We start from the raw sequence: 21,859 nt of genomic DNA, 5'->3' as shown, positions 1-21,859 counted from the left end.
GACCCGTTGCTCTGCCCCTAACCAATTCAGCGCTGCATCCAGATCCCCACTGACCATGTGACCCAGTCACCTTTCCACGGGGAGGGACCCGTCTCGCACCTGTTCCGGCTCCATGCGGGAAGAATGAGTCACCAGCCACGGTGTGTTAGAATAACATCACCCTCCTCGTCTCCACCCTGGCAGCGCCGGTGGGCGAAGCAGTTGGGGACTAGGATGACATCACCATTTGGCACTGAGTCACGGTGTAGGCAGATGGTGGCAAGGAAGGTGTGTGTGGGGGGGGAAATAACACTTGGCTGCTCCATCAGTGTGATCGATGCAGGCAGAGTAATCGCAGGCACTTAGTGCATGGCCGAGGTGCGACTGCCTCTTCCACGCTCCGTTCGGAGGGTTATTTTTGTGTGTGGGCTCAGTGCGGAGTCATGCTAGCTAATAATAATATCCCACCTGGAGACAGTCATCTTCAGCTGGCAGGGCCCCAAAGTGCACCACAAACAACACCCGGCTAGGGATTGGCTGATGCACCGGGGATTGAACTGGTGACCTCCAGGGCTAAAAGCATGAGCTGAAGAGCCCCAGCTCTAAAGGGGGAGTTGTAATTACTGATATGCACTGTGGCTCAGCATGGGGGGAGGGGATCTGTAACACACACACCCCTGGCGGTTATAATTGCTCCATCTGGCACTGAAATGCAGCCGCTTCTAGGGTGGAGCATGGCAGCTGTTTAAGAGCACACAGTAACATTGCACTGGGATTGTTTCACCCGATGCTGAAATGCAGCCACCTCTAGGGTGGAATGCACCGTTTTGTTTTTTAAACAGCACTCAGCAACACTCAGAGGTGAAAGACAATTAGGAGTCAAGTTCTCTGTTGTTTTAAGTGATTGTAGCCAAAGGAGCTTTGCCACTTTGAACCAGCTGTATTTCTAATACAGCCCCATTGTTAGTGAGCCAGGATGGGATGAGGCAGTCGCCTGATTTTCCTGGACCAGTCCAGAGCTATGGAGACCTGTGAGGTTGGGAGCGAGCCATTTCCATGGGCTAGCAGATCACTGTCCCCTGCATGGAACAGCACAGGGGGAGTACCAGTTAGACAATGCAATTGCCTCTTCCCCCCACCCCCCAATTCCCCTTGCCCAAGCAAAAGGCCTGACAACAGCTGTTCATGTGCCAGCCACCAGCTTGGCCAACCCTCCAGCGCTGAAAGCACAAGCCCCTCTAGCTTCAGCTAGAGAGTCTGATTCAGCAGCTGGGCGACTAACAGCCCTCTCTCCGCTACAGCTTGGGTGTAGAGGAGGAAGCAGGTCATACTATGCCCATTTGGCTACACTAGCATTTACATTCTGTCTGTCACATAACGGGGCTCCAGGTGGCTTCACAGGGTCATTGTTCCTATTACACAGATGGGGGAAACTGAGGCACAGAGTGGGGCAAGGACATGCCCAAGGTCACCCAGGGAACGAGTGGTATAATTGGGAACAGCGCCTGCCCAGATTCCTCCTCTTCTGCCCTGTAGCCATTGGGGACACTCTGCCACCAGGGCTTGGTTCATGGCTGGCCCTCGTTGACTCTCACCTGGGTCTTTCCTTCCTGCGATGTGGGAATCTGGCTCTAGCGACTCGGCTGGAAGGTCACCGACGCACTCGTTCCCTTTCCCCCCGCTGTCCCCTCACCCTCTGCTGAGCCACAGGGGGGCCCCGTGCCCACCACCGAAGCAGATGGGAAGGGTCTGGAGCCCAGCCTTCCCTCCAGCTGACATTGGCAGAGGGCGATCTCCCCCCTGGCACCCACACCCTTCATATGTGGCGCTGCTGCTCCACGATGCTCCTGTACTGCAGCCCACCCGCCAGTCCAATCTAGGGCCTCTCTTGAATAGCAGCACCAGGGTGGTTGGGGTTTTTTTTGCAATACAGGGAATCATGCAGCAAGCGGCTGCGGCACAGATGAGATAAATGGTGCCATTTGCCCTAGCAGCCTAGATCCACAATCAAAGGCTCATTCGCTCTCCTGGGCCCTTCTTAGACAGGGGATAAAGGAGCAGCGATAATTGATTGGCGCTTAAAGCCACCTGTTGAATGGACAGGCACCCAATGTCACCCCCTAAAACCAGCAGATAGCGCCACCTAGTGGCAGCAAGGGCATATAGCGACTTGATGCTTCCCTTCCCATTCACCCTCCCTTAACAGTTGATGGGGGTGACAAAGGACGGGTGCTCAGAGCCCTTTGGGAGCACGCTGCCCCTGGGGCTGAAATGCAGCCAGTTCTGGGGTGAAGCAAAGTTCGCAGCCATCTGGGAAGTGCATGGCACATGCACATGAACCTGAACGGCAGGTGGGGCAATGAATCTCCAGGCCACTGCTTGTCACACCACGCCACCTCACGGGCAGCCTTAGCAGAGAGCAACGGAGGCTTGATTGTGGAGACTGCACGCGGGGCCGCCAACTCGATGCTTTGCATAAAGCCCCAGCTGCTGGAGTCATGTGATTTACAGCAGCATGGTAGTTTTCCTATAAACAAATAAAAACCATACATTTCCAGCCCTCCTGGCTGAGGAGTAAAGCTTGGCGACACGACCGGGCTGAGTATGAGCTAAAGGCTCGGAGACCAGCAGGCAAAAGACAGAGCATCCCAATAATCTTATTTTGTAAACGGATCTCACAATATTTGAGGCCAGCCACATGATTTGTAAATGCCCTGGATCAATCCTATGAAGTTCCCCTCTCGCCCCTAGCCGGGGTCTCTCCAGAACAACATGCTTTGCTCCTGGGGGCAGGGAGGGGGAGAGAGGGTTGCTTGCAAGGTGTTGCCCATACGCCAATCCCCACGGAGTTTGCGATCTGGCATCCTTCACCACCCTTTTAAATAGGAACCTCAACTCCTCCTCCCTCAGATGGTTTATGCTGGGGAGTGTCCACACTATTGACCCCTGGAGGATAACAGCCTACTACCGCTGCCACTTAGGAGTTATCCCCTTGAGTAGGAGAGGCTCAGGCTTTTTAAATGAGGAAGGTCCCAGGGTTCTGACCCAACTGATGAGCCCGGTGGTGCAGGCTGAAGTCCCACACCCCGTGACAGAGAGAGGGAGGCAACAGGGAAAGATGTTAGATATTTTATTTAAACCTTTTTTTTTTTTTTTTTTAATACACACATTCAACAAAAACCAAGACACAGTCAAGAGCAGATGTTAAAAGGCTCCATGATATTTACACAGGTTGGGTGGTGGTGGGGTGGGGTGGGACAGGGCAGGTTCAGAGCTGCACACAATCCAACCACAGCAGACAAAGGAGGGGGAAATAAGCCACCACCAGTTACCCCCCCCCTTCCTGCTCATCATTGGCTGTGGCCCCAGCAGACAGGCTAATGACCATACAGACTCAACAGCCCAAACTCCCTTCTCAGCCCAGGTCCCTCTGAGACAAGCACTGGGGAATCTTGCCCGGACCTTCTCCATTCTTGGCTCAACCAGGAATGAGTTTCCAAGACTGGATCCAGACAAAGGCATGCTTAAACTAACCAGCAGCCCCGGCTTGCCCTTGTCTACATGGAGGACTGAGCATAGCTGCGGCCACACCAAAGGCTGAGTAGGGGCTAGTCTCCAGGTGGGCGGGATCACACTGGGCAATTTTAGTAGGATTGGTGCCGAAGAGAGCAAAGCTTTGGTTGCAGCAATGAAGTGACACCAGTTGACGATCCCGAGCCAGCAGCTACCCAGTTTAAAGCGGGGGCGGAAAGAGCATCAAGTTCTTCCTTTATCTTGAGTCCAAGGCTCTGCTAGGACAGCAAAGAACAGCGCCGGCTCTCCACTCCTTGCAGGAAACAGCCCCGCCTCTGGGAGGCGCTCTCGGCTCTCGGGGATGTGACGGAGACACTGAGCACCCACCGCGCTGGGTGAAGCCAATGGGAGTCGAGGCTCAGCCCCTCTGGAAATCCCGCGCTAGCCGGGGACCAAAACGGTCAGACGTGGGTGCCCGAAATGGAGGCACCGCAAACCACTAGTCACTCGCCACGTCAGTGCTCAGCCTGCGACAAAAGGCCAGGGATTCCAACCCCATTGATACTGGAGTAAATCCGGAGTGAACGCTGCCGGAACTCAAATCTAGCCCGACTCAGGAAGGACCAAAAAATCGTCAGCCAATCTGGGCTGGGCTCTTAGTGTGTCTCCTGAGGCTCAGCCCCAGGGCTTTCAGCGGAGTCACTCTGGATTAAGATGGGTGTAACTGCACTCTGCGTCCAGCCACCTCACTGCAGACAGAAGGGTTCTCCCCAGTGTCCTAATCAGACCTGTCTAGCGAGCCTACCTAGCAGCCACACCTGCAGGGTTGGGCCGTCGGGGCCCTTTGAGTCTTGTGTGAACCACACACACACGCACACGCACTAGGCGATCAGGGATCTTAAAGAGGTTTTTTTGTTTTTGGTTTGTTTGTTTTAAAAGGAGAGGCAGGGCCAAAGGGGAGATCCCCACAATGTGTCTTCTCCCATTAGAGTAGGCCCTATATAAACATACTTCCAATAGTGTGCGGGAAGAGAGGGACATGATACCAGAGGAAATGATGATCTCAAACCGATAACACCCGTCTCCCCAAGGAAACAGGTGTGGCCCAGTTAGGTTTACGTAGGAGTTACATTAAATACAACAGTCCATGGGTTGCAGGAGGGAACAAGAGACAGGGAAATGACAGGCTCTTATATAACACATGCTCCGACAGCCCCCCACACACACACCCAGGGAAGCAGCCCCGGCGGGGGACGACGGCAGGGGTCCGTCTGCCTCTGGTGCCTCCCGTCAGGATCATATGTTCTGGCAGCAGGGAGCCTGTTTCCCCTCCTGGTGAGTGGGCAGGACTTTGATAGGGTCAATGACCGTGCTGGACCCAAACTCCGGCTCCTGCTGCCCCGTCATCTGCCTCTGCGACACGATGCGGTAGATTTCTGCAGGCGGGAGAAAGAGCAAACCCAGGCGGTGAGGGGGGGGGTTTGTGTGCATCCCTTCCCACTCTCCCCCCACAATACGGGCCGCGGTCCCCTCCCCACGGTAGCGAGGTGGCTGTGGACCCCATACCTGCCAGGCTGCTGTGAAAGGCTGTCTCCACGTTGGTGGAGTCCAGGGCAGATGTCTCGATGAAGGACAGGCCATTCTTCTCTGCAAGGAGAGAAAGCGGAGGGTTAAGCCAGACGGACGCACCCAGCAGAACTCCCAGGCCACTGGCAGTTCCCGTAACCTGGCCCAGGTCCAGATCCCTTCAGGCCCACCCTCACGGCCCTTGCCCCAGCTCCCTCCCCAAACCCCGCACCGCAGTAACCGGCTAATAGCGTGACAAGCCACCCTGCCGGGGACCAAACCGGGGACCTCCCAAGCTAACAGCATGAGCCAAAGCATCCTAGCAGGGGTATAACCAGTCATCTCCTCCACGGGGCAAAAGGGAGGGGGGACCTGTGACGCTCACTCACCAGGGGGCTGCCCTGCCATGTGCCTGTCTGCTCGATCCCCCCCCTCAACAGACCCCATCCACCCACCCCTGGGGGAAATTCCAGCTGACTCCTTTAACTGGCCTCTCTTAGAGGAACTGGTGCAACCCGCAGCCCAGCAGACCCCATTGCTCATTGGCCAGGTCGGGCTGGAGATGGGACCATCCCGCTGTCTCCCCAGCTGGGGTATTCCACCCCCCACCCCACCCCGGCCCCTGTAACTTCTAGCTCTGCCTCTGCCCTGGACCTCGCCCCCAACTGTGACTGTCCAGAGCCCCCCTCCGGGTACCCAGCCACTGGACGGCAGTGCCCTACGGACACTCCATCCATCCACATCCGCGATGCCGGGCACATCCTCGGGTGAATGAGGAGGTGCCCGCTGCTGATTTACATGGGGGGGGGGGCTGGGGCTGGGGGTGAGCAATCCCCATCCCTCCCCTTTCTCCTGATGTCCTCTGCTAATTCGCCTCCATCTGCATTAGAGCAGCCCTGACCCCTCGCCTGGGCCGTCAGCCCCCTCCACACAACTGCCCCCCGACCCCCACTCACGCCGAGGAGCAGGGCTGGCCGGGCAGACCCAGAGGCTGGGGTTTGGGAGAGTCTCTAGGGTGAAATTGGCATGAAAAGCCACACAGGCCCCAGCTGAGCGGAGGGAGAATCTCCACCACTGGCGAGGGCCTATGACACATGGTTATGCAGTGCCAAGGCCACCCAGAGGAGGGCAGTGCGCTGGCTCGCTCGTGCGCCCCCCAATGTTCGACAATATTGAAGAGGCAACACAAACCGTGTCAGGCTTCCCATGCACACCGGCCAGCTGCTACCCCCGAGTATCACCCTCACCATTTAGCCTGGCCCCACTGAACCCCAGCCCTGTTCCCTCCCGGGATGCCAGCCCTGTCTCCCCAAGCGGGCCCTGCTCTGGGTTCGATCCGGTGGGTAAAGCAAAGAGAAACAGGAGGGAATTCCGGCGCTGTTCTCCCTGCAGCTCCCGGAGCGGGGGAGCCGGGCCCGTACCTGCAAAGCTCTTGGCCTCGTCGGTGGGCACGGCACGGAGATGCCGCAGGTCGCTCTTGTTGCCCACCAGCATGATGACGATGTTGGCGTCGGCGTGGTCCTGGAGCTCCTTCAGCCAGCGCTCGGCGTTCTCGTAGGTCAGGTACTTGGCGATGTCGTAGACCAGGAGGGCACCCACCGCCCCCCGGTAATAGCTGGGTGGGAGAAAGAGCAGTGGTGTTGTCACGGGCTAGGCAGGAGGCACAGGGTGCCGGAGTGGAGCAGGTCAAGCTGGATCCAGCTCAGAGCAGCACGGACAGGGGTTCGTTCCAGCTTCATATGGGGAGCTGCTGTGCTGTGAGAACAGTGGGAGACTGGGAGTCAGGACTCCTGGGTTCTATTCTCAGCTCTGGGGAGGGGAGTAGTGTCTAGTGGGTAGAGATCGGGAGGGACTGGGGACTCCTGGGTTCTATTACCAGCTGTGCCCAAGGTGACATACCAAGCTGTGCCTCAGTGCACAATTAGCCTGTGTGACTCACTGCCACAGGATATCACTGGGGCCTTGGAACAGGCTGCTTTGCCCCTTTAAGGGTTATCACACACAGGTGCCAGGGAAGGGAGCAAGTGATTATAAAATGCCAGCGAGTGGCTCAGTTGTGGAGGAACGGCAGAGGAGACACAAGCAGCTGTATTGAAAGGGAGGGAGTGTCTTTTCAGCACAGAGAGCCAAGGCGGGCTGGGAGCTGTGGCCCAAGAAGCAGCAGGTGCTGGCTGTTCTCCGAGACAGCATCCTGGACTATCTGAACCTTTGCTCCCATCCAGCCCGTCAGTTTCTATGTTACTGTGTGCTGCTAGGCAGCTGCCGTGTTCCACCCCAGAAGTGGCTGCATTCTGAAGGGACGTACTGCCCGTGCAACCCAGGCTCTAGGGCGAAATGCTACTACTCACGCCGAGGTGATGGCGCGGTAACGCTCTTGGCCCGCCGTGTCCCAGATCTGAGCCTTCACGGTCTTGTTGTCCACCTGGATGCTCCGGGTGGCGAACTCCACCCCGATGGTGCTCTTGCTCTCCAGGTTGAACTCATTGCGGGTGAAGCGCGAGAGGAGGTTGCTCTTCCCTACGCCGGAGTCCCCGATCAGCACCACTGAGAGGCACAAAGCACAAGGTTAACGGCACAAGAGTGCTTGCAATCTTCAGCTCTCACCTGGCATCGGCTGATGCAGAGCAAGTATTGTCCCCATTCTGCAGCTGGGAAAACCGAGGCACAGAGCTGCAATTTGGAGCACACTCTCAGGGCCTGGCATTGGCCCCGAGCAGCTACACCAGTGCAAACCCTTCCTGTAGGTTTTGCACCAGCGCAAACAGTAGGGGGCAGTAGCTTTGCCCGTCTACACTGGGGCTCCAGCCGCGTGGCTGTCCTGCTGCAGTCGGGCCTCACGTTAGCACGAAAGCCGGATTAGCACCAAGCATTCTCTGTTTCGTGGCCCGGCGCCATTGAACCCAGCTCTGACTCATGCTGGGTTTTGGCCCCCGGAGCAGCCCGGTGGTGGAAAGCCACGGCCCCCAGTGCACCCTTGTCAAGGAGCAGCCCACAGTCAGACCCTCGATCTTACCCTAACGTGTCCCCGTTTGCTGCTGCTGTCAGGGAGCGTGTGGCCGGGATCAAGGGGAGAGGCGACAGTTTCAGCAGTTGGGTCGTAAGGGACGAGAACGAGGGATCATTTAGTGGAAGCAGCAGCAGGGACTTGGTAAGGCAAGGCTGACTCTTAAAGGGGTGCCTGAATCCAGCCCACCCCAGAATAATCTCAAATAGCCCTGAGCAGGCGCCGACCCCTTTGACTCCATCAGCCAAGCCTACTTTGGTCAGTAGTTTTGTAACAGCCACATTAGACCGTTCAATTTTTTAGACAACAAATCCTGCGCCTTGCCAGGGGTCAGACTATCTGTGTTTCTCAAGGACCAGTCCGCGGACCGGTGCCGGTCCCCGAGAGCTCCCCGACACAGCTTAGAAAGGCAGCAAGCCGGTCCCTGGTATCGGAAAGGTTGAGGAACAATGGACTAGATGACCCCTTGTGGTACCTTCTAACCCTCTGGTTCTATGATTCTATGAAATGTGATCCCAGTACAGAGGTGGGGGAGAAGCGGCCCCCGTTCTTGGACGTTGGAACCAAACACCACAGACACTCAACAGGCTTTAAACAGGTCTCAGGAAAATTCCTGCCAGAGCTGGAGAGATTGCAAAGGTTTCAAATTTCTGCCTCCTCCTCCCCCAATAAGACACACCCAAAGCAAGAAGTTGGCACCTGATGCAAATTTTGAGCCAGGGTTTGGGGTGGATGGAATTTGATGGAGAACTATAAGCAGCAAGAGGAAGGAGGGGCTTGTGGCTAAGACACGGGGCTGGTCTTTGGAAGACGTGGGTTCCATTCCCACCCTCTGCCACTGACTCTGTGCGTGACCTTGGGTGAGTCACCTGGTCTCCCTGGGTCAGGTTCTGATTTATACCACAGAGCAGCGTGAAAGGGCCTTATTGCAACTGGCCGTGTACTGTCACTTCACCCTGATGTGTAACTCCAACATTCTGATCTGGAGCAGCTACCGTCTGGAGCGCTGGTGGAATGAGTTTGCTGGGTCTCAGTTCTTTCCAGACAAGCATCAGAAACTGCTGCTATCAATGGCATATATACTCCCTGCCTGAAGAGTTTACAATCTAAACAGACAAGACAGATGGGGAAACTGAAGCACACAGAAAACGGACTTCCCCAGGGTCAGAGCCCGGACTAGAACCCAGGTCCCCTGAGTCCTAGTTGTGTTCTAGCCACTAGGCCACACTGCCTCTTGAAGACAAAGGCCTCTCTTGCCACAGAGAATAGTGGCCTACTACTACTGCTGCCAGCTAACGGAGTTGCTCCTTCATCTCAATTAGCAGAGAGGCCTCCGCACTTGGTGCTGAACGTCCAGAGGGTGGGTTAGAAAAAGCATTTCCTATGAGTCCCAGCTTAGCCCTGTTCCGGGAGAACCCATGCATTAAAATGCCTCCGTTAAACAAAAAGTGGTGCCATGGGTTTTCTCTCTGTGGTTTCCACATCAAGTTTGTTCCGTTTATGACTCAGCAGAGAATGATTTTCCCCAACCACCGGCTCTGCAAACCCAGCTTGGGAGCGGAGACACAAAACTGCTCTGTTTCCCCCATAAACCAATGCTCCAAGGCAAAGGGGTGTGTGTGTGTGTGTGTAATTAAACCCAAAGGGGGTGAATTCCAAACCAATGAAAGGAAAATACTTTTCTCCACACATACCTACAAGAGTTCTGTGAGCTCCGAGCAGGGTTAAACAAGGATTCAACATTTATACAGAGGGTTAGACAGGAAGATTCAGAGTTAGAAGATTGAAAACTTTGGAAAGGACAGAAAGCTGAGAACTGTGAATCAAGTTCTAGCTAATGGATGGTGGGCGGGGGGGGATATCACCAGAAGCAGATTACAGCCATGGCAGAAATTCTTGCACTTCTCTCTGGTACTGGCCACAGGACAGTCTCGAAAATGGTTCTCTGGCTCCCGTTCTCTGAGCACCTCACAATCTCTAATGTATTTCTCCTTAAACCCCCTTGAGAGGCAGGGCAGTGCTATTATCCCCATTATATGGATGGGGAAACTGAGGCACAGAGCAAGAACAAGTGACGTGCCCAGGGTCAGACGACTGTGGCAAAGTAGGGAATTGAATGCTGCTCTCCCAAGTCCCAGGCTAACGCCCTAACTACCACACCGTCCTTCCTCACTGGTCTAATCCACTATAAATTACTACGTCCCAAAAAAACCCATTTCAGGCTCCCTTTTATCCCCAGAAGTGCCAAGGTAGGTGACTGCTTGTTTGCCGAGTCAGAAGACCAGACTCTAAGCCACAGGGAACAGCGAGAACGTTTCATAAAAATTACTTTTTCTGACTAAAATCTCTTTTTAAATAAGCCCCAGATAACCAAGTAACGCAGGGCCACGGCGTGGGGAATCGCTTGACTGCAAGTGAACGGCAGCAATCTATGAAACCTATTGTCATGTGAAATGAGTCGCTGTTATTAGCAAGGTCGTTTGGAAGGCATGGAAGCATCATTAATGATTGCAATATTTTTTAAAAGGTAGGACGTAACCGGGAGGGGCTGGACTTTGGAAATCCAGAATCAAAAGTCACCTGGTGTTAGGAGGCCAGAGAGGTGGCTGGTTTCTCGGCATATCAGGAGTGAGAATTGTACCTGGTATGACGGCATCAGGCAGCAAAAATACAGACCCAGGGGCCTGATTCTCATTCACGTTAAGGCCCTTTTGCACAGCTCTTGCATTGCCCATTCTCCGTGGGGGCCATTCACATCACTGGCAGCATAAAGGGACTTTAAAGTAAGAATCAGACCTCTAGATATCACCACCTAGCTCTCATCCAGCACGCAAAGGAGGGCAGTATCACTATCCCCATTGTACAGCTGGGGAAACTGAGGCACAGAGGGAGCTGTGACCTGCCTGTGGTCACCCAGGAGGTCAGCGGTAGAATTGGGAATATAACCCATATAACTCATAGTCTTCTGAATCCCAATCCAATGCTTTATCTGCTAGGCCAGGCTGGCTCCCTTAAGGAGAATAAGGAGTCATCTGACTATTTCACACTGCCTGCATGGCCTGGAATTCAGAAGGCCTTTCTTTCTGTTCTCAGCTCTGCCACCAGCTTGCTGGGTGATCTTGGGCAAGTCCCTTTCTCCCATGGCTTGGAACAGAGCTGCCCAGAAAACAGATTTTCCATCCTGCAAAAAAAATTCAAGACGGGGGTGGGTGTTGAGGGGGCAGGGTATGTACAACCCGATTGAGAAGAAAGAAAATGTCGGACATGTTTCTGGCAAAACAAAATTCCAAACACAATTTTGTTTCGGGTCAATTTCATCGCGCTAACCGTGAAATATTTTCATTTGATTGTGACCCTTGGCACTAAAAACGTACAAAAGCACATTTCAAAATGAAAAGTGCTTTTGAAACGATAAATCCCAAACTTGTCATGCTGATAGCCAGACATTTAGACATTTTCAACATGCCCTTTATAAAAATAATTGTCCAAGTTGATTGGATTTTGCCAAAACTTTCTGGTTTTGTTGAAACTGCATTTTCCAAGGGAAAACTGTTTCGAGGAAAGTGTTCCCATGAGCTGTATCCAGGAAGTGATGAAGCCAGCCCTTCAGAAGAGCGCACACAGTCACTCCAGAAATGAAGACACTACAGGAATAAACCGGATTCAGTGAGCCCTAGCAGGCCTCTTTGGGATTTGCCAATCAGCATTCATCAACAGGAACGTATCACTTCCCCTTGCTTAACCGCAGGGCTTCCTCCAGTTGCTGGTACTGCTAGTGTAACAGGTGATTCTGCCAAAGGAAGTAATGCCCACGCCTTTCCTCTCTGCCTACTTGAAAGCCTGAACTGATGGCTTTCTCCCCATGCTACAGATGGGTCAAGTTGAGGAACGGAGAAGTGACGTGACCGACCTGGGACAGCAGACATCAAACCCCACTATACATACCCTCAGTAAGAGAGTCCCTGCCTCTGAGAGCTTACAGTTTAAATAGACAGGCAAAGGGTGTGTGGGTAAACTGAGGCACAGCCAGGGGACATGACTTGCCCAGCATCACCCAGCTGGTCAGTGGCAGAGGCAGGAATCCAGTTCTCTCCTCAGCTACACACCGCGGGGAAAGGCATTACAATAGCAGTGTAGATGTGGGAGGCGCTGCTTGGGTGTGTACAGAGCTGGGTAGGACGTATACCCTCGGGGTTCAAGTGTGTAAGGCACTCTAGTGTGCACACCCAAGCCGTCCCTCAGCATCTACATGGCTATTTATACCCAGGCTAGCCGGGCCCGCAATATCCCTACTCACACGCCAATGTAAGTGTAGACGCGCCCTCAGACACACAGGACTTGGGATCAAGTTGGTTTTCCCCATGAATTAGCTATTCGGTGTCTTCTGCCCAGATGGACTGCCATATAGGGTGCTTCTGCGGTTCCCATCACCATAGCAACTGAGCAGGAGTGCCCCCAGAAATATTTCACATGGCCCAGGGCTCCCCGTCCCCTTCTCCCCGCCAGCCTCCCCGTGCTTGTAGCCACTCCGGAGGTTGACGTGACGTGTATACGGCTGCGGGCGCCATTGCAGGGGAGTAACTTGCAACTGAGCATCCCCTGGGAAGGAGGGAAGTCATTTCCTCCCCCCATTGGACAGATCAAAGAGGTTGATTGTGAGATCTCTGGACATCTGAGAAGAGGGGGGAGTCTCCTACCACGCATAGCAGCTGCCCTCCAATACAGTGACAATTTCTCACAAGGCAGCACACCTGAAGGATACTGGGATGCCTACCCACAATGCAACATGTTTAGGCCAAGCCGAGCCTGATGCTATGAGGATGGAACCCAGTGAGAACCCCCAGAATAGCTGTGCCGATGGCCAACAAAACTATTCTCCAGGACAACTGTCTAGTGCAGACCCGGCCTGTGCAACTTGACACACATGGAGCCCACGACACAGCAGGGAATTGACCCTGGACCTTCCTAGTGTTAGTGTCTTAACCCCCCGGCCATCCTTCCTGTCCTTGCAAGCCTCTCTAACCATCGCTTCCCCAAAATCATACCCATTTCGCTAGCTGTTTTCTTGGGTCCGCTCTGGCCCAAGGAGAGGTGGAACAGCGACCCAGCGTCTTGCCTGTTTCTTTCCGATGATTGTCCAGGTTTCACACATCTCCTAAGTACTGAACGACTCAGAGCTCCACGCTAGGGTTCGTTTGCTGTATAAGAAGTGCTCGGATCTAACTCTCCTTGTTTGTCTCTAGCCCACAGAGGAGTATTGAGGATTGACGCTGCCGTAATTTGTCACCGCCTAAATTCCTATCTGGTGACGGGAAAACGTGTCACCGTGGTAAAACCTCAGAAGATTGGGTGGGGAAAAGGAGAAAGCTACAGGTCTGAATTCTCACTTACGGTCAGGTCTGGTCTGCACCAGGCTTTTTACCAGCATAATTCTGTTGGTCGGGGGCCTGTAGGAGTGATCCTTGACAGACACAGCTGTGCTGGCAGAAGGCCCTACCGTAGATACAGTTATACCTGCAAAACTGTGCTTTTACCAGTACAACTTGGTCTGCTGTGTGTGTGTGTCTGTGTGTGTGTGTGTTTGGGATGGAGCGGGGAAGAAGTGCAGCTGGAATAAGCAATACTGGTATAAATTGCATCCATCTATGAGGACTTTGCCAGTATGGAGTGTAACTAAGAACTCAGGTCACGGGCTTGGTACCTTTGGATACATTGTGAGAAACAATGACTCTTACTCTGCACTTCTCTAGCCACCTTTCATGCAGAAAGCATCTTACAACCGCATGAGACACAACACCCCTGGGGAGTTGCACCTGTTTCCCAGGTGGGGAAACTGAGGCACTAATGCAACTTGCCCAAGGTCACGCAGCAAGTCAGTGGCAGAGCTGGGAAGAGAATCCAGCAGGCCTGTGGTCTCTCTGCTCAAGGTCCCCACGCTGCTTGCCTGCAGTAGCAGAGGAGACAGGCGAGAAGGCAGGATATAGGGGAAGAGTGAAGAGACTGAAAGGGGCGCGCAAGTGTGATTTAACAGAATATGGCTGCAAGGGAAGAGCTCTGGAGCACATTAGCTCATCGTCCTCAGAGGTGAGGTGTGAGCAGTGGGCTGGGAGCCAGGAACTCAGAGCTGTAATCCCAGCACTGACACCCACATGATTGCAGGATCCTGGCCTCTGTGCCTCTATTTCCCCATTGGTGAGCCAGGGACGATGACTCTGACCCCCAATCACAGCACGGGTTTAATTCATATTTGCAAAGTCGTCTGAAATCAGAAAGGCCGATGTCAGTACCGTGAGTTAGTACGTAGCAAATGCTGTTATTAATATGACAAGCTTGAGAGTCCAGAAGGAATCGAAAATAGCCTGCAAGTCACCTAGGAACTATGGTAAGCCCCAAGCTGTTCACATGGCCGTTTGGAACGTCACAGCAACTGTGGGAATAGACTCAGATCCCCTGGCACCTAAATCGAGGCCCTGCCGTCTGAGTTAAAGGAGAGTCGCCACTAGGTGTTAGCAGTATAGGGTCTATGACCTACAGCAGAGCAGTTCTGATTCCACCCAACACACAGAGAACATGAAGAAGTGAAAGCACTGCAAAGCAGGCTACACATGAAAAGGGCATGTGGTCTAGGGAAGGCTTCCTAGCCTTGAAAATAAGCAGTTATAGGTTCAAGTCCCATTTGATTATTTATAGAAAGGGGTAAAAATGCTCTGGCTGGTGTTTGCAGGAGACCAGAATAGTCCTTTCTGGCCTTAACATCTGTGCAATCAGATTTAAATAACTTCCATTCTGCTGCCACCTTGCAAACCTGCGCAGAATTCACCCTGCCTTAACCTTCTCTCGGCAGTGCCTTTTGCACTGAATAGCCCGTGTCCTTCAGAGCCTCAGTAGCGGGCACCGTGGATATCCTGGAGACTCCACTGGAGAGAACAATGGATACAGCCTTTAGCTCACAGGAGCGCCAGGGAAGAAGTGGAGACTGAGAAGGGTTGGAAGAAAGACTGAATTCACAGCCCCTTTGCATGGCCAGAGCAATATAAGAACGGCCATACTGGATCAGACCAATGGTCCATCTAGTCCAGTACCCTGGGTCAAACAGTGGCCAATACCAGAGCTTCAGGGGGAGTGTACAGAACAGGGCAAATTTGGAGAGATCCACCCAGTCTTCCCCTCCCAGTTTCTGGCCGTCAGAGGTTTAGAGTGGCTGGAGCATGGGATTGCGTCCCTGATCCTCTTGGCTAATATCTTTAACTTATCTAGTTCTTTTTTGAACCCAGTTATGCTTTTGGGCATTACAATGTCCCATGGCAACGAGGTGAATTGTGCGTTGTGTGAAAAAGGACTTCCTCCTGTTTGTATTAAACCTGCTGCCTATTAATTTCCTCAATGAAAAACAGCCATAATTTGGGGACAATGGGCCCAGTTCTGATCTCACAGACACTGATTTTAAAGGGTTGCAACTCCACTGATTGTAATGGAGTTATTCTCGATCACCATGGGGGTAACCGAGCTCGGACTCAGGCCTGATGTTTCCTGCATGTGTAGCAACCTGCACGGAACTTGGAGGGAGGAGCAGAGGCTGCAGGAGGGAAGAGTTTGCAGGAGGCACCTGGAAGTCAGTCTGTGTGCACATGGCTGGAATGCTAGCTGCAGCATTTGCGTGAACAGCTCTCTTAAGAAACAGTTTTAGAAACCTGGAGGCCTCTCATGTGTGTGGTACATGAAACAATGGAGATTTAGGGCCTTATTCTCATTTATATTCAGGCCCCATTTACAATCCTCTGGCAGCATAAAGGAGCCTTCAAGAGAGTGGTGATGATAGTTGTACATTAAGGCCCCTAGAGAGAAAGGATGTCCCAGCGGTTAAGGTGCAAGCTAGGACCTGAGAGAGCTGGGCTCAATTCCCTGCTCTTCCACTGACTCTGCGGGTAGCCTTGGGCAAGTCATTTAGCCCCTCTGTGTTTCTGTTCTCCCTGGGGCACAATGGGGATAACAGCTCACAGAGATGTTGTGAGGATAAATACCTTGAAGATGGTGAGATGCTCCAATATTACGGGGATGGGGCCAGTTACGTATCTTAGCACCTGTTGCCAGAGGGGTGTCAAGGAGAATCAGGCCATAGACCTTGTCCACACCCAGGCTTAACTAAAGGTGGGGCTGTTTTAAAGTCAACTAGTGAAAACCCTGGTTTATAGCAATTTAGCTCAAGTCGATTTCTTGCCTGTGAAGCGATCACATGCTGCCGCCTCCAACTGACCAGGAACCCCCCCTCAAATCCCCTTTACCTTCAATGGGCTGGCAGCTACAGAAGGGGGGCACCCCCAACTCTTTCGCTTGCGAGTGGGGTGAAGTTTGAGTTCCACTGGATTCGTATGTTTCAGGTACTGCAAATACCCCAGGGTTTTCAATGCCTGATCTGCCACAATCAGGGTGCATGGAAGCCATGAAATGCTTGAATTAAGGGAAAATGAGCTGGGAATGAGGCTCTCTTCATCAAAGCACCGATTCTCTGCCACCCGCTCTCTTATCATTTGCACAGTGCAAAATGCTACCATGCCGGAATGGTCGCATTTTGCCGCAGTGTAAAGTGACTCCATGTGTAGGTGCCGGGCAATGGAGAGTCAGGCCCAGGTCTCACCCCGCACCTTTAGGTCAGTTTCCCCATTGCCCGAAAGAGCTCTGCACGAGACAGGTGTGTCCGGGAGGGAGCCGGGCAAGGAGCTGTTGGTTTTATAGGAAACCACCTGAAAGGCACAAACGGCTTGAGCCGTTTATAGCCTTTCAGAGAAGTGCTTGGAAGGGGAAGTGACTCATCAGGAGCAGAGCATGATGACTTCATGCATCCTGGGCTTGATTCATCAGTAGATGATATCTTGCCAGTCCAGCCTCTCCTTGCTTCCAAACCCTTTCTGTGTCCTAATTCATCTGTGGCCGGCTACCGCTAGATGGTTGCTAAACGGCCCCATGGCAGGCACTCGGAATGTCATGGCAACGACGGGGATAGAACCCAGGTCCTCTAGCATAAGAGCCTATCACCTGAGCGACAGGAGAATCCCCATCAGCTGGCAGCAGTAAATGGCCTATGACACACAGTGGAGCAGTGCTGGTTCCATCCAGCAAAGGACAGTGGCACGGGGGGAGGGATAGCTCAGTGGTTTGAGCATTGGCCTGCTAAACCCAGGGTTGTGAGTTCAACACCTTGAGGGGGGCCATTTAGGGATGAGGGGGGGGGGGGAAGTCTGTCAGTGACAGTACTTGATCCTGCTAGTGAAGGCAGGGGACTGGACTTGATGACCTTTCAAGGTCCCTTCCAGCTCTATGAGATAGGAATAGCTCCATATAGTATAGTAGTATACATGCAATATCATGATAATATGTTGAAAAAATTTATGTTCAAAGCATTTTAAGTCCCCATAGCCTTTGCTGGAACTTAAAGAGAGAAGGGTGTTGGAGGTCAGAGACACACACAGCTAGTGCCTGGTATCCACGGGTCTCAAAGCACTTTGCAAACATTAGCACATTAACCTTTGCATCCCCCCCCCCCCCCGCGAGAGGTCAGTATTATTCCCATTGCGCACACGGGGAAACTGAGGCACAGAGCATTGCTGAGACTTGCCCAAGTCACCCAGCAACTGGGTGTAGAGCTGGGAGTAGTAGAACCCAGGAGTCCTGACTCACAGCCCTGTGCTCCAGCCACAAGCCCCTCCCCTTCCCAATTGCAGCAGAGGTAGTGACATCACTTGTTTCAATATTACTCACTTAAAGAAACCAGGATCACCTCTGTGCTTTGTGCACCAGGTCAGCTCAGAACAGGCTGCTGAAACCTGCCGGGTCTGGGAGGTGCCGGGGCAGGCAGATACCAAGGGGATGGGCACTGCTCAGACACCGGGGCTGCGTGGTGCAGGAGGAGGTTTACGCGGCAGAACTGTGAGGCTGCATTGAGCTGACTGGGCTAGCAAGGGGGTTTCCCCTCATCACAGCCCAGCTATGGCATCCCCCCACTGATTTTCCCTCAACCCCTTCACACACACACACACACTATCTGCGCCCCACACCCAGGCCAGTAATCAAGGCAGGGTTGCCAGTCCAGGTGGAGCCAGAGAGAACCACAGGGGCTGTCAGTGTCCAGCAGCCTCCATAAAGTAACCCCCCCCCCCCCCCCGCTAGGACGCTCTCTAGGTCAGGGCATCTTTCCATTAGAGATTTGTACATGTCCCTCCCCCCCCCCGCCCAGCCCCCTGGCCCCCCCCCCCCCCCCCCCCCCCGACAACCACCACCACCAATACCCATCACTTCCCCCCACTGACCCCCTGCAATGCCCCTGGCCGTAAAGGACTCTTGCCTCAGTGAGCAGCCCTCTTCCCATCCCCCAGCATCCGAGCAGGTGCCATAAAGTCAAGGGGATGCCCTCCCTCCCCCCCGATTCTGGATTCAGAGCAACCCACGCAGGCGGCTTTTTTCAAGTGGGATCATGGATGATGATTATTTGCATTGCAGTAGCGCCAGGAAACCCCCGTCTTGGCCCAAGATCCCACAGCGCCAGGTGCTGTACAAATACAGAACAAAACGACACCCCCTGCCCCGCAGAGCTTGCAATCTAAACATGGGCCATGGAAGGGGGATGGGGAAGACAGAGTTGGACCAGCAGGATCCCAAGGGGAGCTGAGCCAGGGGGCTCTGGTTCCGGGCCATCTCCGGGTGGAGGAGAGAGCAGCTGAGACTGGTAATAACTCATGTCCCAGCCCAAGCTGGGCAGGTGCCTCCCAGGGATGGAAGCAGCGAAGCCCGGTTGCAAAGGAAGCCCAAAGAGGAAAGTTACCTTTGAAGAGATAATCATACTCATCGTCCTTGCCACGCATCCTGCCGCCAGCTCCCTAGGTGAGGCGTCCTCCCCGTGCACACCTGGGCTCTGGTCCCCCTGCCCCCAGACTCTGGCAAAGCTGATCTCAGCACTCTGGGATTTCCTGGGCTGGGCCAGTGACCCCCCTAGGGCAGGCCTCACCAAGCCTTCCCTGCACGCCCATTGGCCTGCTACTCTCCGCCTCTCCTGCTCTGACTGGCTGGCGGGGCTGTCCCTCACTGGCCAGGCCGGCAAGGCACTCACCTGGCACAGGTATGCGGGGTGGGGCTTGCATGATTTTTTTTTAAAGGAGCCGTGTCTCTTTTTTCCTCTCTCTCTTGGGTGTGATGGGAGAGGGTCAGGAGGCAGATGAATGGGATGGGCGGAGCAGGGAGGCTGGCTCTCTCCCCTAGCTGGCAGCCTCTTTGAGGGAGAACTTGTAAAGCACACCCAGTGCCTGTCATATTCCTTTAACTCTTTGTCTTGAACACGCAGTCACACATGGGGTGGGGGGGGGAGATGGGGTGAGGGGGCTTTTGTGTGACTATGTTAATAAAATGATCTGTCTGGCATGTGTATATGTGTGCACCACTGCCTCTGCTGGATGGAATCAGAACTGCTGTTCTGTGTGTCATAGACCCTTCACTGCCCGTGGCTCTTGAGCTAGGAGGATCTTTGTTCTAGCCACGATGGAGCAGCAGAGGTCAGCTGCCCCCTCCAAATGCACATGTGTTTGCTCAGACATGTGCATACCCACTCTCACTTGCACACTCATGTGCAGGCACATACACATTTATTCATAGAATCATAGGGTTAGAAGGGACCGCAAAGGTCATCTAGTCTAACCCTCTGCCAAGATGCAGGATTTGTGCGTTCACTTGCACACTCACTCTCATGGTCACTCACTTGCACACTTGTGTGAATGCGCACACACTTTCTTTGCACACTCATGCAGGTGCACTTGCACTCTCTTGCACTCACATGGATGCACACTCACACTTGCACACTTGTGTGAATGCACACACACTTGCTTTGCACAGTTGTACAGGTGCACCTGCACTCGCACTCTGCAGCTGCACACTCACACTTGCACACTCGTGCATGCACACACTCGTGTACACTCACATGCTCACACTCACACACATGCATGCTCAATCATACTTGTGTGCATATGTACGCACCCGTTTACACACGTGCCTTAATGCTTGTGCGCGCACACACACCCACACACACCGCGTGGCTCTCCCCCACACACCAAAGTTTTGGGTTTGTTCCAATTAGCCCCAAAATTTCAGCACAAGCTCTAACCCGGCTCCCCTGGGCGGGCTGGGAAACAGGGCCCCAGCTCTCAGCTCCCTGAGCCTTGCCGCTAATCTGACCAGACTTTCAGGTTGATGGCTCATCGGCGGCCCCTGAGGCTGGTGTCATTCGCCAAGGTCCCATGCAGCTCTAGGGAGGGGCTGACTGACATGGCTGTCCCTGGGAGGCGGGTCTGTATGCAGTGAACAACCTCTGGCCTCCCTCCCTCCCCCCCCCCCAGCCCCTGAACTACCAAGAAGGCAGTTCAGCCCCCCCGTAGCAGACCAACACTAAGCAGCCCCCATGGGTGAGATACAGTCTCCCATCCCCCATCCCTTAGCGTAACCCACTCCTCTTGGGCCGCTAACAGGGCTAGAACCGAGGACTTTCAGGGCTCAAAGCAGGGAGCAGCAGCCAACCTATAAAACCTCTTCCATGGGCCAGACACTAGAGGGCAACAAAGAGACAAACTCTGAGCTCCCACAGCCCTTTGGTCCTTAACTAGGACCCCCGGTTACCCAGAGCTCTGGGGGATCACCCATGACTTTCCGTGGAGCTGACCAGCCGGCTTTGAAGTCTGAGCTTGGAGAGTCCCCTGACATGGAGTGCAAACTTGCAGCTGCCTCTGTGCAAATCATGCCCTCTGCACCCTGTTTTTCTCCTGAGGCATATGGAAGGGGTGGGGACAATGCTGTTTTCCCAGCCTTGGGAAAAGCCAGCCAGCCCACTGCCTGAGCCTCGCTGCTGGGGTCCTCCACATGGGAATGGCTCTGCTCCCCAGCAGTGGCCTGGCAGGACACTCTCCAGACATAGAATATCAGGGTTGGAAGGAACCTCAGGAGGTTCATCTAGTCCAACCCCCTGCTCAAAGACAGAGCCCCAGACAGATTTTCACCCAAGTTCCCTAAATGGCCCCCTCAAGGATTGAACTCACAACCCTGGGGTTAGCAGGCCAATGCTCAAACCACTGAACTATCTCTCCCCCCATGAAGTCTCGCAGCGCTGCAGGGAAGTGATCTCCAGGGCCCTGTAGTGCCATGGTGCAGCAGCAGCTGCAGGACACAGGGATGCTGCCTGCTAGTTTAGGACAGGACATGAAGGACCGGACTGTCTCCCGTTGAAATGGCCGGGGGCGTTCTGAGGGGGCAGCGTTCCCTGGTTTGGATGGGGGCACTGGATGTTCTGGGCCTGGTTCTCCGTCCCAGTTAGGCCCCGCCAGGCCATGCTGGAAGTGCAAAGGGGGCTTAAAGTGGGTCGAAACAGCCCCCAAAGAATCCCCCCTGTGCGAGGGGCCTCCCCGTTCCATCGGAGTCAGGCCAGCGTCCGGAAGCGACACGGGGCACGACCCCTGGGCACGGGGACTGCAGGGGGCGAGGGGAAAGCACGAGCACCGTGGTCGCTAATACTGTAGTGGACGGAGCCCAGCTCCCGAGTGGAAAAGGCAGGACATTTGCTCTGCCCCGGCCCCCACCCCTGACTTACAGCGATGTTGCAAAACAGGGTGGGGAACATTGCTCAGCTTTCGGCAACCTGGCCTTCTAGCCCACTTTTCCTGCCAGCCTGGCGGCCCTCTGCTTGCCATGCTCTGTGCGCTGTCCCCTCTGAGGGCAGTGCGGGGGGGCCCAGGGCGAGCCAGCTGTTGTCCCCGGCCTGGCTTCTCT

General features: G+C 54.1%; 1 pseudogene; it reads right to left on the bottom strand.

Moving 5' to 3' along the window:
* Positions 1-4,788: 4,788 nt before the first annotated feature.
* Positions 4,789-18,918, bottom strand: LOC112118125 (annotated as a pseudogene).
* Between the last annotated feature and the right edge of the window lie 2,941 nt (positions 18,919-21,859).

Source organism: Terrapene carolina, unplaced genomic scaffold, assembly GCF_002925995.2.
Source record: "Terrapene carolina triunguis isolate 2854851 unplaced genomic scaffold, T_m_triunguis-2.0 Scaffold227, whole genome shotgun sequence".
NCBI lineage: Eukaryota > Metazoa > Chordata > Testudines > Emydidae > Terrapene > Terrapene triunguis.
This window is presented reverse-complemented; position numbering and strand designations above follow the sequence as displayed.